The sequence below is a fragment of the Panthera tigris genome, chromosome A3 (assembly GCF_018350195.1).
Source record: "Panthera tigris isolate Pti1 chromosome A3, P.tigris_Pti1_mat1.1, whole genome shotgun sequence".
NCBI classification, from domain to species: Eukaryota; Metazoa; Chordata; class Mammalia; order Carnivora; family Felidae; genus Panthera; species Panthera tigris.
This window is the reverse complement of record NC_056662.1, coordinates 66,345,853-66,359,927: the sequence shown is the minus strand read 5'-3', so window position 1 is coordinate 66,359,927 and position 14,075 is coordinate 66,345,853. Positions and strand designations below refer to the sequence as shown.

General features: G+C 48.5%; 1 long non-coding RNA gene across 1 annotated transcript in view; it reads right to left on the bottom strand.

Annotated features, from left to right (window-relative positions):
• Positions 1-258: 258 nt before the first annotated feature.
• LOC107179876 overlaps positions 259-14,075 on the bottom strand; it is a 64,559-nt gene continuing 50,742 nt past the window's right edge. The window contains exons 3-4 of the long non-coding RNA XR_001510599.2: positions 5,866-6,183; positions 259-522 (exon numbers count right to left, since the gene is read on the bottom strand). This is a non-coding gene — a long non-coding RNA (uncharacterized LOC107179876). The remainder of the gene's footprint in view (positions 523-5,865; positions 6,184-14,075) is intronic.

Below are 14,075 nucleotides of genomic sequence, written 5' to 3'. Positions count from 1 at the left end.
CCTGTTGGCCAAAAAGCCCTTTGAAGGAACTTTCCCACTACACCGTTGACCGTGGCCCTGGCATTGCTGATTCCCGACTCTGCCACAGTTGCCAGGCTCACAGGTGCCAGCTTCTGTGCAGACAAAGCACAGGGCCCAGCAGAGATTCAGGATTTATTCAGATATACTTGTATGACCAAATATCTCAAGTTAGATGCTCTCAGTTGCCTGCTAATGTATTTGGGTATTAAAACAAGCTACTATGCTTAGGGGCTTTTCTTTATTCTTGTAAAACCAGATCTCAGCAAATGGATTATGAAATCAAGATTGAAAATTCTGCTAGTATTTCCTCTCTATTCTCTTATAAGGTGTCACTCAAAATCTGCTTTCGTTTTCTTCAGAGGCTTTTGAAATTTCCCATAATGAAGTGTGGGTGCATATTCATTAAGTCCCTTAGGATGAGAAATGGAGCCTAAGAGAGAAGGTGTCTTCAGCACAGCTCCCCAGTAATAGGTGGTATTAAGTATTGGGATTAAACTGCTCCTTGGAGAGAAAAAAAAGAAAGTGTTTACGGGTTTATGTATTTTTCTCAAAGGCACACTGGGAAACATGAAACATGGGTCTGATTTCAGAGGCTGGCAAATGGAAGCATATCCAATTTTTAAAAGCAATTACCATGCAAGTTATTATATCTGACACAAACAAACCAGGCCCCAAAACCCTGAGGTGCCTTCAGCATCTGGAAGAAGCTGATGAGGCAGCAGTGATCCGAATCTGAGGATGCTCAGCCATTACTCCTCAGGCCTTGGCTGATATTTTTATTACTACAGTGGGGAGCCTCACGTCTCTCCTAATGCCAGATGAGGACCCATCTCAGCCCTGATAGGAGATAATGGAAGCAACAGACTTTGCAGAGGACCTAAACCATAAGACACGTGTATTGAAAGTTGTCGCCCAGTTGGTTCCATAGGTGTGCAACCAGTGTGATCACACAGGCCCCATGCTTGCAAGGGCCTACACTCAAAAGGGTCCAGCACTGGATGACTGGGGGGCTTAGTCAGTTAAGCATCTGATTCTTGATTTCGGCTCAGGTCATGATCTCCTGGTTTGTGGGTTTGAGTCCTGAGTTGGGCTCTGCACTGAGCATGAGCCTGCCTAAGATTCTCTCTCCCTCTCCCTCTGCCCCTCCCCCCTTTCTCGTGCGTGAGCCCATGTACACACATGCGCTCTTGCTCTCTCTCTCTCTCTCTCAAAAAAAGGGTCTTGCACTTGGAGTTTATGCTCTGTGGTCACGATCTTGATACTTTGACTTTTAATCATTTCAAGAATTATTAAACAAGGGGCACCTGGGTGACTCATTCAGTTCTGACTCTTGATTTTGGCTCAGGTCATGATCCTAGAGTTGTGGGATCCAGCCCCACGTCAGGTTCCTCACTAAGCATGGAACCTGCTTGAGATGCTCTCTCTCTCTCTCTCTCTCTCTCTGCCCCTATCCCCAGCGCTCTCTCTCTCTCAAAAAAAGAATTATTAAATATATTTTTAAGCATAATTTTACCCTTCTTCATAATGTTATCTTTGAATTTACATTTTGTAAATAAAGTCTGATGGCACAAAGAAGTGTGCATTGGGGCTTGGAGACTCCGCTCATGAATGGTCTGCCTCTCACTGCCTCTCTGCCTTTTTGGTTGGGATGGGCTCTTGGCTGTCCTCTGCTCCCTGGTTCCCCTGGTCCTGCCTAGCTCCCCTCTCCCTGCCCTCATGCATGCCCTCACTGCTGTCACCCCCTGCCCTGGGTAGGGGCCTGCATGTAGGTACAGGGAGAATGATAGTTGAGCATGTGTACCCAGGGCTGCCAGTGCCACAGTACATTAGGCAGGCAGCGGCAGGGGTGAATCCCTTACCACAGCTGCTCCAGGTACTGAGCATGTCCTGGCACAGAGGTTTAATCCTTTTAGGGCTCTCCCATCCATCATGGGTTTTGCCTGGAGCATGGCATGTCAGTCTGGTGGCTGGCTAAAGGAGGAATTCCAGAGCTGATGGGCTATGTGTGCTCATGCAGTCAGCGGGCAACCCACCCTCAGCGTCTGTGAGGGCTTGCACTCATCTTACAAACATCCCTGTGCCCAAAGAAGCATAACATTAAATAGCAGATAAGAAACACCACGAGAGTGTGAGAAAGAGAGACCATGGAAGAAAAGAAAGTTTCATATTTTAATGCTTTTAATGGCATGTTTTCCTTCCTTTTTGCAGTTTTTTAATGTTTTAATTTTTTAAGTTTATTTATTTTGAGAGAGAGAGAGAGAGAGAGAGAGAGAGAATCCCAAGCAGGCTCTGCACGGTCAGCACAGAGCTCAATGTGGGACTCGAACTCACAAACCATGAGATCATGACCTGAGTTGAAACTGACAGTCGGACGCTTAACTGAGCCACCCAGGAGCCCCGGTTTTTTTTTAAGTAAGCTCTACACTCAACATGGGGCTTGAACTCACAACCCTGAGATCAGGAGTCATATGTACTACTGAGGCACCTCTTTCCTTGCTTTTTGAATAAGGGACCCTGTGTTTTCTTTAAATGTATGTATGTATGTATGTAATCTCTTCGCCCTGTGTGGGGTTCTAACTCATGAGCCTAAGATCAAGAGTCTTGTGCTTTTCCGACTGAGCCAGCAAGGCGCCCCGAGACCCTGTATTTTCATTTCATTCATACCACCATAGGGAGCTAGCCCTGGTGGTAGCAGAGGGTAGGGACCCTCTTCTGGTTCTGTCCATATGGCATCTGAAGTTACTGGGCTCTTATTAAAGATGATTTATCAGGTTTTCATGGCTTCAGATGAACTTCTCAAGGGGCCATGGGGTGAGAGTAGGTAGCCACTGACAACCTCAGAATAATAAGAATAAAAATTTGTTGAATGAATTGGTGAATAATCAAATGAATAAAACAACGAACTAAGGAAGACAGCAGGCATAAGTGTGTGATGGGCTCGGAATATGATTCTCCCAGGGTTATTTGCCTTCGATCAGGCAGGAAAGATTTGTGGCACAGAGAACCCTTAAGGGTTCTGGGGGAAGGGCAGCTCCTGAGTCTCGCTGTAGAGGCTGCTCTGGGCAGTCCAGGCTCCTTTGCTGGTCAGTCTCTCCTACTGTAAATCCCCACTCCCTCCTTTAATGCTGATGTCCAGAAGACATTCATACTGTACAGCAATAGGACTTTTGTAATGAGAAAAGACAGAAGCCTTGATATAGAATGTCTCTTGCTGGGAGAAAATACCTGCACATTACGAACCTCTATTGATTTGTCTCGCCAAATCCCAAGCTGCAATAATTTCAGAGACTTATTCACAGGGAGCATGGCTGATAGTTGATCAGAATGCCCCACGGTGTGCACTGTGCCCCAGCTCCCTTCCTCCCTGCCTGTCCAGTGCCTCCTCAGCTGGTCTCTACCGTCCCTTGAAGCCCTCTCTGCCTGCTCCAGAGTCCTGAGCTTTCTCTTCTGAGCTTGTGTAGCATGGACTTGGACTCTCTCTTTTCCAGGTGAGCTATTATTGCCGCATTTGCTGTGTGGGCTTTAGAGGCTCCTTCCTTCTCTGAGGTGAAGGACTGTGTTGTCCCCTTCCCTTGAATTTCTCTGAAGGCCAAACCCAGGTCTGGACACCAAGTGCTTTGACTCTGCTGTGGCCACTCAGCCCTCCACACTGTTCTCCATCACCCTGGACCTGTCCCCACCACAGGTCCTTTGCACTTGCTCTCCCCCTGCCTGGAAAGCCCTTCCCCCACCTCTCTGCAGGGCTTGATCCCTCCTCTCTTTTAGGCCTTTGCTCAAATGTCACTCCATCAATGAACTCTGACCACACTGCTGAGCATTCCAAACCTGCTCTTACTCCCTTCGTCCCCTTTCCCATTCCTCAACTTTATTTTCCTTCAAACTACTTTCACCATCCGGCATACTAAATATTACACTTATTTGTTTATTGTCTACCTTTCTTCTCTAGAAGGGACATTCTAGAAGGATGGTGACTTTGTCGGTTTGCTGATGTATCCTTACTTTCTAGAACAATTCCAGGCAGGTGGTAGATGTTCTAAGACAATGTGTTCAATTAAACAGAGAACACGTGCCACAGATTCTTACTTCCTTCCATTGAAATCCCACTGCATGGTTTGTGGTTCTTGGAGGCTGCATGCCCTCTCAGGGTCGGAGACACTAAGGGAGTAACTTGGGGGATAATTTGCTACTTATCTGAGTTCCTGGATGGTCATAAAGACTTGTAGTCAGTAAAACCAATAACATGCATGCTCCAGGCCCTGCTGGCTCAGCTATTTAGGGCCTATGCTGGGGAGGCCAGAGTCACATGTCCCCTCCCCGTGTGGATCATGGCACCTGGCTGAGTTCCACAGTCCAGCCAGGGTGGAGGGAAACAGAATGAGAAGATGTGGACAAACTGGGAGAGGATGGAGCTGAGCAAATGCTCAGTGACTGTGCACCGAGGTCCTGCTGGAGTGAAGGAGTCTGGGAACAAGGAGGCCTATTCTGCTTTTGAGCAAGTTAGAGATCCTTCTGTTCTATGAGCCAGCTGACAGCCAGAGCACAGTGTTCCATGGGAACCACGAGGGAAGGAGCTACAGGCTTCAGATGAGACTGGGCTCTGTAGGGGTGGGGTCTCTGGGTGGGCTCAGCTTTTAGGGTAGTGTTTAGTCTGAAAGAGAAAGCAGGAAAAGCAATCAGGTAGAGGAGGGGCAATCTCAAAGGCTACCTGCAGGAAACCTCAAGGAGCAGTGAGGAGGTGGCAGAACTAAGGTGCAGAGGGACAGTGGCACCAGGTGGAGGGGACATTCAGATGAGGGAGGACCCCAGAAGGTTTCAGAGGAGGAGTGGGCAGAAAGGTGTGAGCTCTTCCAAGTTGGCATGTTGTAACAGCTGCTGAGCCAAATAGGGCAGTGGAGGCGTTCTTAGCCCCCAGAGGTGGACTTCAAGAGCCCACAAACCCTCTAAATTTGGAGGCACAGTTTTATGTCATTGGTATAAGTTCAGTTTTCAAGGGAGAGCGTCCATTACTTTTATGTAGTTTCCAAAGCTCAAGAATGACTGAGTAGTGGGCATTGCTCGTGCCCCTCCCTCAGCCTTCGTGTCCACCCCTTCCTCATAGAGCCCACATCCAGCAGGAGAAGGGAGCCCAAACCCCAGCTCCTGGGGTCTCTGGTCGGCACAGCCAGTGGGCACCCTCCATTCCTCTGAGCAGCGCTTTCACGGGGGCCCCTATGTCCTGGGTTGTTCAGTTAGGGGGACTCTCAGGAGTCTTGCTTCTAAGTGTTTTTTATTTTTTTTTAAATATTTATTTATTTTTGAGAGACAGAGCACAAGCAGGGGAGGGGCAGAGAGAGAGAGGGGGACACAGAATCTGAAGCAGGCTCCAGGCTCTGAGTGGTCAGCACAGAGCCCGATGCAGGGCTCGAACTCACGAACAGCGAGATTGTGACCCAAGCCAAAGTCAGACGCTCAACCAACTGAGCCACCCAGGTGCCCCGCAGGAGTCTTGCCTCTAATGTTGGGTTAGACCTGTTTCCTCTTTTCCTGGGGACATCTGTGGCTTGCCTGAGCCATCTGGCCACCAGGCTAGGGGTGTGGGCAGTGCAGGAGAGAGGGCAGAGCCCAGGGAACCACAAATAAATCCTGGAGCCAGGCCTGGATTAAAGCACCTCTGAAAGGAAAAACCCTCTGTGTGCTTTTTAGTGCACTTAGGGACAAAGAGTAGAGTCTAACAAAAAACCTTGCGGTGTCCATTATTTATATTGTTCAAAGTATAAAAAAATATGGAAACGCCTTTGCTGACAAACTTTCCATTGTAAATTATGCAGATACCACAAGCTATAAGCAAGAGCAAAAGGGCGTTACCTCTGTGGGCTCCACGGTGGCATCAGTGGCCAACTCCCACGGAGAGTGGAATCGGGGGCTAGCTGGTGTTTTCAGCTTGTTCTGGAAGTTCAGGACCAAGCCTCTTGTCTTCCTATGCTCAGATCTGGATGGGCTGGCCCCAGCCCAGGGCCAGCTGTGAGTTTTCTCTTATTGGAACAGAAGCATTTGAGGCATATGTGTGTTCTAGCTCCCCGCACATTTTTAATCACAAGGGAGACAGATGCTGTGACGTCTTGTTAGCGAATGATGGAGAGCACGCATGTCTGCCACAAGCGGAAGAGGTCTTGAGTCTGTGTCCTGAAAAGGGGAAACCGAAGTAGAAAAGGATTCTCTTAAAACAAACCAAAACACCTGGTCTCTGCCAAGCACGTGCCCCTCTCAAGTCTTCAGCTTCCAAGTTCACTTCCGGGCTTAGCCGTGGCAAAAGATGGCTGAAAACCTGAAAGCAATTCCTCATTTGCAAGTAATGGACAGAGTTTTAGATGGAAAGGAAAACACACACACACACACACACACACACACACACACACACACACACACCACAGTAGAGTTAAAACCCCTCTTCTTCTTTCTGCTTATTAGGAACAGTCCTGTACGTTTCCCTTCCCAGAACTTTCTATGAGAAACCAATGGCTTCTTGGCCCCTAAAGGCAGATCTAGAAAGGCCTTGGAGATGGAGAAAGAGAACCCGAGGGCATAATGACGTAAGGCTTGGCACAGGCAGCTGTGACCTGGTGAGCTGGGGCTGGGAGGAAAAATAATATAATAATCACAGCTCACATTCATCGGTGTCCATAGGTGCCACGCGCTGTTTCACGTCCCTTACATTTAGTCTTCACTATAGATACTGAAACTCAAGCACAAGCAACGTGTCCACAATCACACACAGCTAGAAAGTGTATCATCGGTGTTGAAGCCCTAACAGTTGGGTTCCAGAAACTTTGCTTTTAACTCCAGGATGAGAGGGCTGTGGCCAGGAGTCCAGGAGGTGGGGCAGCAAGAGTAGTACCTGTGGTTTGCAGAGGGTTCACTTACTCGGGTGGATTTGGGTTTTCACAGAGCAGTGAGTTTCCCCCCAAACTGAATAGTTACCTTTTATTTTGTGAAGTGAAAACATTCATAAAAATCTTCTAACATCATTTCATGAAACAAATGCAGTTTCAATGCAAAGAAGGACACAATCTCAGAATAATGGCCAGTCCTTCCCCTTGAATAAATCTACCTTTGTGAACGCCTCCCTCCACTGACCTTATTTTCCTCATCTCACCCTGGGCTGGTGAAAATGTCCTCACAGTTGCCACCTGTCACAGAAGCCTTATGTGGGGACCACTGCAGTGCCTCATCTGATCCTCGTAAACCCTCTGCAAGGTAGGCAGGAAAGTCCTGTTATTCCCCACTTTATCAAAGAAGAAACCAAAGCCCCGAGAAGTCAAAAAATTTAAGGACACACAGTTTTGAAAAATGGCAGAGCCATGTTACAAACCCAGGCGTTTGGCTCCAGGTACAGTGCCCCTTCCTGTGTACCTCAAGCCATTTGCCAGATGAACTGACTGCCCACCAGGTTGATTCCCGCGTGGGGACCTGAATGTTCAGAAAGAGAGGGAGCATTTATAAGTGTTGTTTCCAACAACAGGGCTCAGAATGTAGTAGTGCGTAGTTGAGAGGCAGTCTTTGGATTCAGGACAAGATGAGAAGCCCCTTAGGGGTAAGGAAGGAGCATATTTTCTCGAGCATATCTTCTCTCTCATCCCCAGGCCTAGCACAGGGCACACAGGGCTGGCAAGAAATCCTTGCAGCTTAGGCATGGGACTTTGGTTTTGAATGCCAGTTTTTACTTAGGATTTTCTGTGGAAAGAAGAGAGGAAGGAAGAAAGGGAAAAATATCTCTGACACATTTGATAGGTTGCTACAGAGAGAAGGGAAAAAAGGATGGAGTCCAGAAAAGACTTAACAGAGGCACCCTGGGCAGTGAGGGGAAGAGGAAGGCAGCATGAGGGGCTTGTCCCAGCAGGCGGGTGGGGTGGGTGGGTGGGTGGGTGACAGGGAAGCAGAAGCACTAAAAGTGACATCTGCACTCTTGATTATGACCCCCGATGCCTCATGGCCTGGCCCCTGCTTATTGCTCCAGAGTTACTGCCACTACCCTTGATTTCTGTGCACCAAGATGCCCCATGGGATCCCACCTCAGGACCTTTGAACTGCTTCTGGGCATGCTCTTTTTAAAAACCAGCACTTACTAATGCCTGTTCATCCTTTGGTGACTTCTCTGACTCCTGTCTACCAATCTGAGGGGTAGACAGCACAGAGCCATGTAATCCCACCTCCAAAATGTAGTGAACATTCAAATATATGCTAAGTGCACAGAGCCTAGGGGCGGGACCTTAACTAGTGAGGTGCTCCTGAGGCCTGTGGGAGCCCCTTATCTGGTCCTTGGTGAACTCAGCACCCTGAACCTTTCCTTCATGACCTTATTATGGTCTGCAGTTATATATCCGGGTGACTGTTTGGCTGATGTCTTTATCCCACTAAATGGTCAGCTACCTGAGGGAGCAGGGCTTTGTGCTTGCTGGCGGTGGTATCTGCAGCCTGGTGGAACCAGCGACCCGGACGGTGCCTGGTGTTTGTTGAATGGCTTTCCTCCTTGTTTTGCTGGGGAATGCCTGGCTGTGCAGCTGGAATTTTGCTTTCAACTCACACGGTTCTTCGGGGTGGGGTTGGAGGGGTTGGAGGTCATGGCCATTTCTAGAAAACTGTTCCCAAGCTACTCAAGGTTGTGTTTTCTTCCTAGACCAAGATTCAGAACCCACCGGGTTTGAGGTCCTCCAGTACTAGAACAACGAAGCCTGTCCCCTGCTGACCAGAGTGGGGTTTGGGCTCTTTTGAGAGGTGCATGCTGGCTGGGTCTGAGTTGTTGTCAGCTCTGATTGAGTAGGACAATGGAGACTTGTAGCCTGTGGGATGTGGGGTGGGGCAGAAGCAGGGCCAGGGCACCTAGAAGACCTGTCATTCCCTGTTCAGCCACTAAAAGGCACTGTTACTCCACAGGGCAGACCAGGCTGATGGGGCCAGCACTGGGGAGCCACTAGGAGAAGTCACACTAGCTGCATTCACTGAGCGCCAACCGTGTGCTAGGCACTTTGAATACTCTAATTCCATAATCATGCAAGAGGGGGATGATGAAATCTATTTACAGGTGAGGGAAAGAGGACCAACGAGCTTAAATGATGTTTTCCCGGTCTTATGGCTCATAAATGGCAGAGCCAGATTTCAGAACCAGGCCTGCCTAAATCTACAGTTAGCACCTTCCCCCACCTCTCCCCGGGTGCTCCCTCAGTCATGATGCCAAGTCTCCTCTGTTTGTCCTCGTAGCAGTCACCTAGCCGGGCTGCTACTCACAGCACAAGCTCCCTCGCTCAGCTGTCTCAATGTGGCCAATTTTGACTATCCAAATTAATATAGGGGCCACTGCTTGGGTCTAAAATCTAAAGCTGGGTTATTAAAATGACTTACTTGAGTCCAGAGACCATTCTTCTGTGTGTGGGGAGGAGGAGGAGAAGGACATCAGATTTGCCCTTCCGGAGCCCTCTCCTCTAGTCTTGTTCTGCAGTCCCTCCCCCTCTTCCTGCCAGCCCTCACACAGCTGCCACAGAGCTTCCCCACAGACTTGATCAGCTCAGCAGCCAGGAGAAACTTCCTTAGCCAGCACCCAAGGCCCTTAATGAGCTGGAAACATGCCTCGTCACCTTATGGCTAACCCCCACAACCAATAGCTAACAGACCCACACTCTCAGCTCCAGCCCCCTGAGCTCAGCACTCCTGCCTCTCAGAGCTGAGATCTGCCCCCTGCACAGCAGATTCCTGAAGCTTCCCACGAGGCAGTGTGAGGATGAATAATCCCAGTCAGCTGTTGGTACAGTGCTGACCCACAGGAGGAGCCCAGGAACGTTACTTGTCTTCCCTTTCTCAGCCTGTGGAAATATGCAAGGACAATACAACTGCAAAGGCAGATGTATGTGGTGTAACGCTCCATACGGTGCAATCCCCATGTAAACATTTCCAGACATAGGCAAATGTCCTCAGGCTGACACCAAGGAAGGCATTTCCTGTACTGTTTTTTTTTTCTTTCTTCCTGTGCCCATGGTGAGCTCCAAGGTGACTGAAACACCATCTGAAGGCTAACCTCCTTAAGGACAGGGACAGGGTTGTGAACCTCTGAGCAACCTCATAGGCCCAACACAGCACTGGGTCTTCAACAGTGTCCTTTCTAGGAATGTGAGTTGGTCAATTAATTATTGACTGGGTTCATGAGAAGCTGTAGGGATGGGCAGATCATTTCAGGGTATCATCATCTGAAACAGAAACAGCATTGTTTTAAGAGCCTGTCAAAGCTCAGGAGAAATATGGTACTTTCTTCTTCCTGTTGCAGGAGATGGCTATTAAAACCACAGGGCAGGGGCGCCTGGGTGGCTCAGTCAGTTAGGCATCTGACTTCAACTCAGGTCATGATCTCATGGTTCGTGAGTTCAAGCCCCTCATGGGGCTCTGTGTTCTTAGCACAGAGGCTGCTTTAGATCCTCTGTCCCCCTCTCTCTGCCCCTCCCTTGCTTACATGCTTTCTGTCTTTAAATAAACATTAAAAAAAAACAAAAACAAAAACAAAAAACAAGCCCACAGGATGTGAGACCCAGAAGGGCCATTAGATGACAAGTCAGCAGCTTGATTTGACCACTTCAGGCTGGTGGGGCTGACGTGCTTAGATGTGGAGACTGCAAGCCTTAGCCCACTCTCTTCCCTTGTTGCTGTTTAGTCTTCTTATTCTGAGGTTCAAAGAGACAAAGCCTATGGGATGTTTTTCCAGGTTCCAGAAAGTCCAAAACAGGCCGGGATCATGGGACTCAGCCTCTTCCAGGAAGGGCCGCACCAGATGAAAAATCAGGCCTGTGTTCTTGGCCCAGGCTCTCCTGACTCCAGCCCAATCTCAGTCGCACCCTCACACATTGAATGGGGGGTGGTTCCAGCCCCCCAATTCATCCAATGTCACATGGAACCTGCCTGCTCTGGGTTGGCATGTCGGGTAAATTTTCTGATCAATATGCATTTGCCTATCCCTGTTCCACAACTAAGGCACCTTTGGTGTCATGGTGGTCTGCCTGTATCTGTTCTTATTGTCTCATGTCATCAAATGCTCTGTACACATTGTGAACATGTTTTATACAGCTTATTCTTGCCTTCTCGGTAACTGTTCTATGTCATTTTAAACCACCGGTAATGATGGTCTTGTGTACTTTACCTCCTTTAGGTTTTTATTTTTTATTAAAAAAATGTTTAATATTTATTTTTGAGAGAGAAAGAGAGACAGAGCACGAGCAGGGGAGATCAGAAAGAGAGCGAGACACAGAATCTGAAGTAGGCTCCAGGCTCTGAGCTGTCAGCACAGAGCCTGATGTGGGGCTCGAGCCCATGAACCGTGAGATCATGACCTGAGCCAAAGCTGGACACTTAACCAACTGAGGCACCCGGGCACCCCTACCTTACCTCCTTTAGAACCACAGGAAAAACTGATTGCTATTATTCCCATAAGAGTTATATAATAATAATAACTCTCAAGGATCTTGTCCAAGGTCACCCTGTAAGGTACTGATGGGCAGGGCCTCTGGCTCCTATATCAGCAGCCCTAATAGGAAGAGTTCTGTCCATGGTGTGTAGCCACCCCAGGGGCTACATGCAAATGTGTTGCTGTGGCTGCAAAGATGAAGCAACTGCAGAAGCTGGTGCAGGTGGGCAGGTGGGTATGGGCAGGGTTGGCCAACCAGGCAGGAATGCCAGAGTGGGGAGCTGCTGTAGGATTGAGATGTAGGGGCTGGAAAAAGCTCCTCAGCTCCCTCTGCTGCCTGAAAGCCCCTTAACAGAGAATAAAGTCTTCTAGTCCATGGTGAGAGGTGTGTGTGCACATCCCAGCTCTGTTCCCTATTGACTGTACACTTACCCTCTGTGAGACTGTTTAATTATCTGCTGGAGGTTTAAATAATATCTATTGTATAGGGTTGTGTGGATTCAATTTAAAAATGCACAGGATGGGCTTAGCACTCCGCCTAGCTTATACCATTCAATAAGTAGTTGTTACTGTAAACATGCAGATGGGGGGGGGGGAGGGCTGTGCTGCTTTTTATGTTTCTGTTTTGCTTCTCTGGGTTTTCAACAAATTAACACATACTGATTTTATAATAAAAAATGATGTTTTTTTAAGACACAGAGAGAGTGCAAGCAGGGGAGAGGAGCAGAGGGGGAGAGAGAGAGAGAGAGAGAGAGAGAGAGAGAAAGTCCCAAGCAGGCCCTACGCTCAGTGTGGGGTCTGATGCGGGGGCTCAATCCCATGACACTGGGATCATGACTTGAGTCAAAATCAAGAGTCAGATGCCAACTGAGCCACCTAGGCACCCCAAAGGGATTATTTTTGATAATAATACCTACATTTGCTTTCGATCTACAACAGAAATGACTTACTGACAGAACAGAGAAAGACATCTAGATTCTTCTTTTAGGAAGTGTCCTTCCCTCCTGGGGAGAGCTAGCTTTTCATAGATTTTAACTACTGTCTCCAGCACAAGGCTAGATGCCCACCCCCACCATAGCATCGAGCAGGCTCTGACCCACACACCCTGAGCTTCAGCAGCTTGGACTGTTTGGTTGTGAAAGGTTGTGAAAGCTGAGGGGGAGGTGCCTTGGGGACGAGGCTTCACAGTCATGGTCCGTTGTGACAGAAAGAAGTGAGCTCTCTGCTGGTTGTGACTCAGCTCTGTTGCTTCAAAATGCACAGAGATTTTATACTCTTTCCAAACAAAGGCTAAAATGTTAGGAGGTCCTGCCTCAGAGTGTGGGGCTATGAGAACAGTGGACAATGGAGACAACAGAAGAGGCTGCCCTAAAAGGGGGCAGGTGCTCACACGGACATGGGAGCCACAGGTGCCCAAGAGGCGAGCCGATGTCACCTGAGTGGTGCTTCCTCTCCATCTTGGCATCCAAGAGGCTGCTGTTCCCTTGGCAAGGCCTAGGATGCCAGGCTGAAGGAGGCCGCGGTGCTCCCTCTGTATTGAGGTCTAGGTCAGCAGCTCACTTTAGAGAGTCAGTGGGAAACCTATGGCCCGAGCCTTTTAGGAAAGGACAGGGGTGTGGAAGAATGACGAGCAGCTTCAATAGTGGGCAGGGCTCCTCAGAGAGGCGTGGAGACCCTGGCTTTTCAGAGGGCATGCCCTCAGCATCGTCAGGGCTTGCGAGGCTCAAGAGCAGGCGGCTGCATCCTGTTGTGCCTTTGAGGCCAAGGGGGTGTCCACACATGTGTCCCCAAGACCCAACACCATTTGTCCTGGTGGGCTACCTGTTAAGCATGCATAAAGCCAGGGCACCCTGCCCTCTTCCACACAGCTTGGCCTCCCTGCCGCTGCCCCTCCAAGACTGAGTATTTGCAAAGAGTAGTGCATTTCAGGAAATGAGCTGCCTGGGGCTGCTCAAGATATAGCAATGCTTCCCAACAACAACGAAAGCATTAATACCCACACGTATAGGAAAAGGAAGATATGATCGAAATATGTACTAGGGCTTAAATAAATAAGGGCAGCACCTTTCCAGAGAGAAAAATGGTAGAATCTGTCTGCATTTATCAAACACCTCTTATATGCCTGATACTCTGTGTATATTTTTGTTTAATTGTCACAGCAACGCTATCAACTAAGTGCCATTATATCAGCTAAGTATCATTATCCCCATTCTACAGATGAAGAACCTGAGGCTCAAATGGGTTTTGTTAACTGCCTCAGGTGCACCCAGTTAGTTGGGAATTGAATCCAGATCTGTCTAATCTGTAGTCTTTCCAACAACTTTTCAAGTTAACTGGAAGGGTAGAATGGGAATGGGGTGGGGGTGAGGTGGTTGAGAAAGGGAGAATGGTAAGCAGAGCACTGGGGACACTGGACATTTAAAAAAGCCAAGAGGGCACAGAGAAGGGGAGAAGGCAGAGTGGGGATGGAAGTATCTCAGAGCAAATTTGACCAATTTCAAAATGTCCAGATGGAAGATGAACATCTGTAGCTTCAGTGACTCTATTTAATCTTCATTTAAAAAATATGTTCTATTTTCCAGCTTCTCTTTGTGAACACAGGCACATAAGCATGTATTGCTAGGTTTGCAAACCA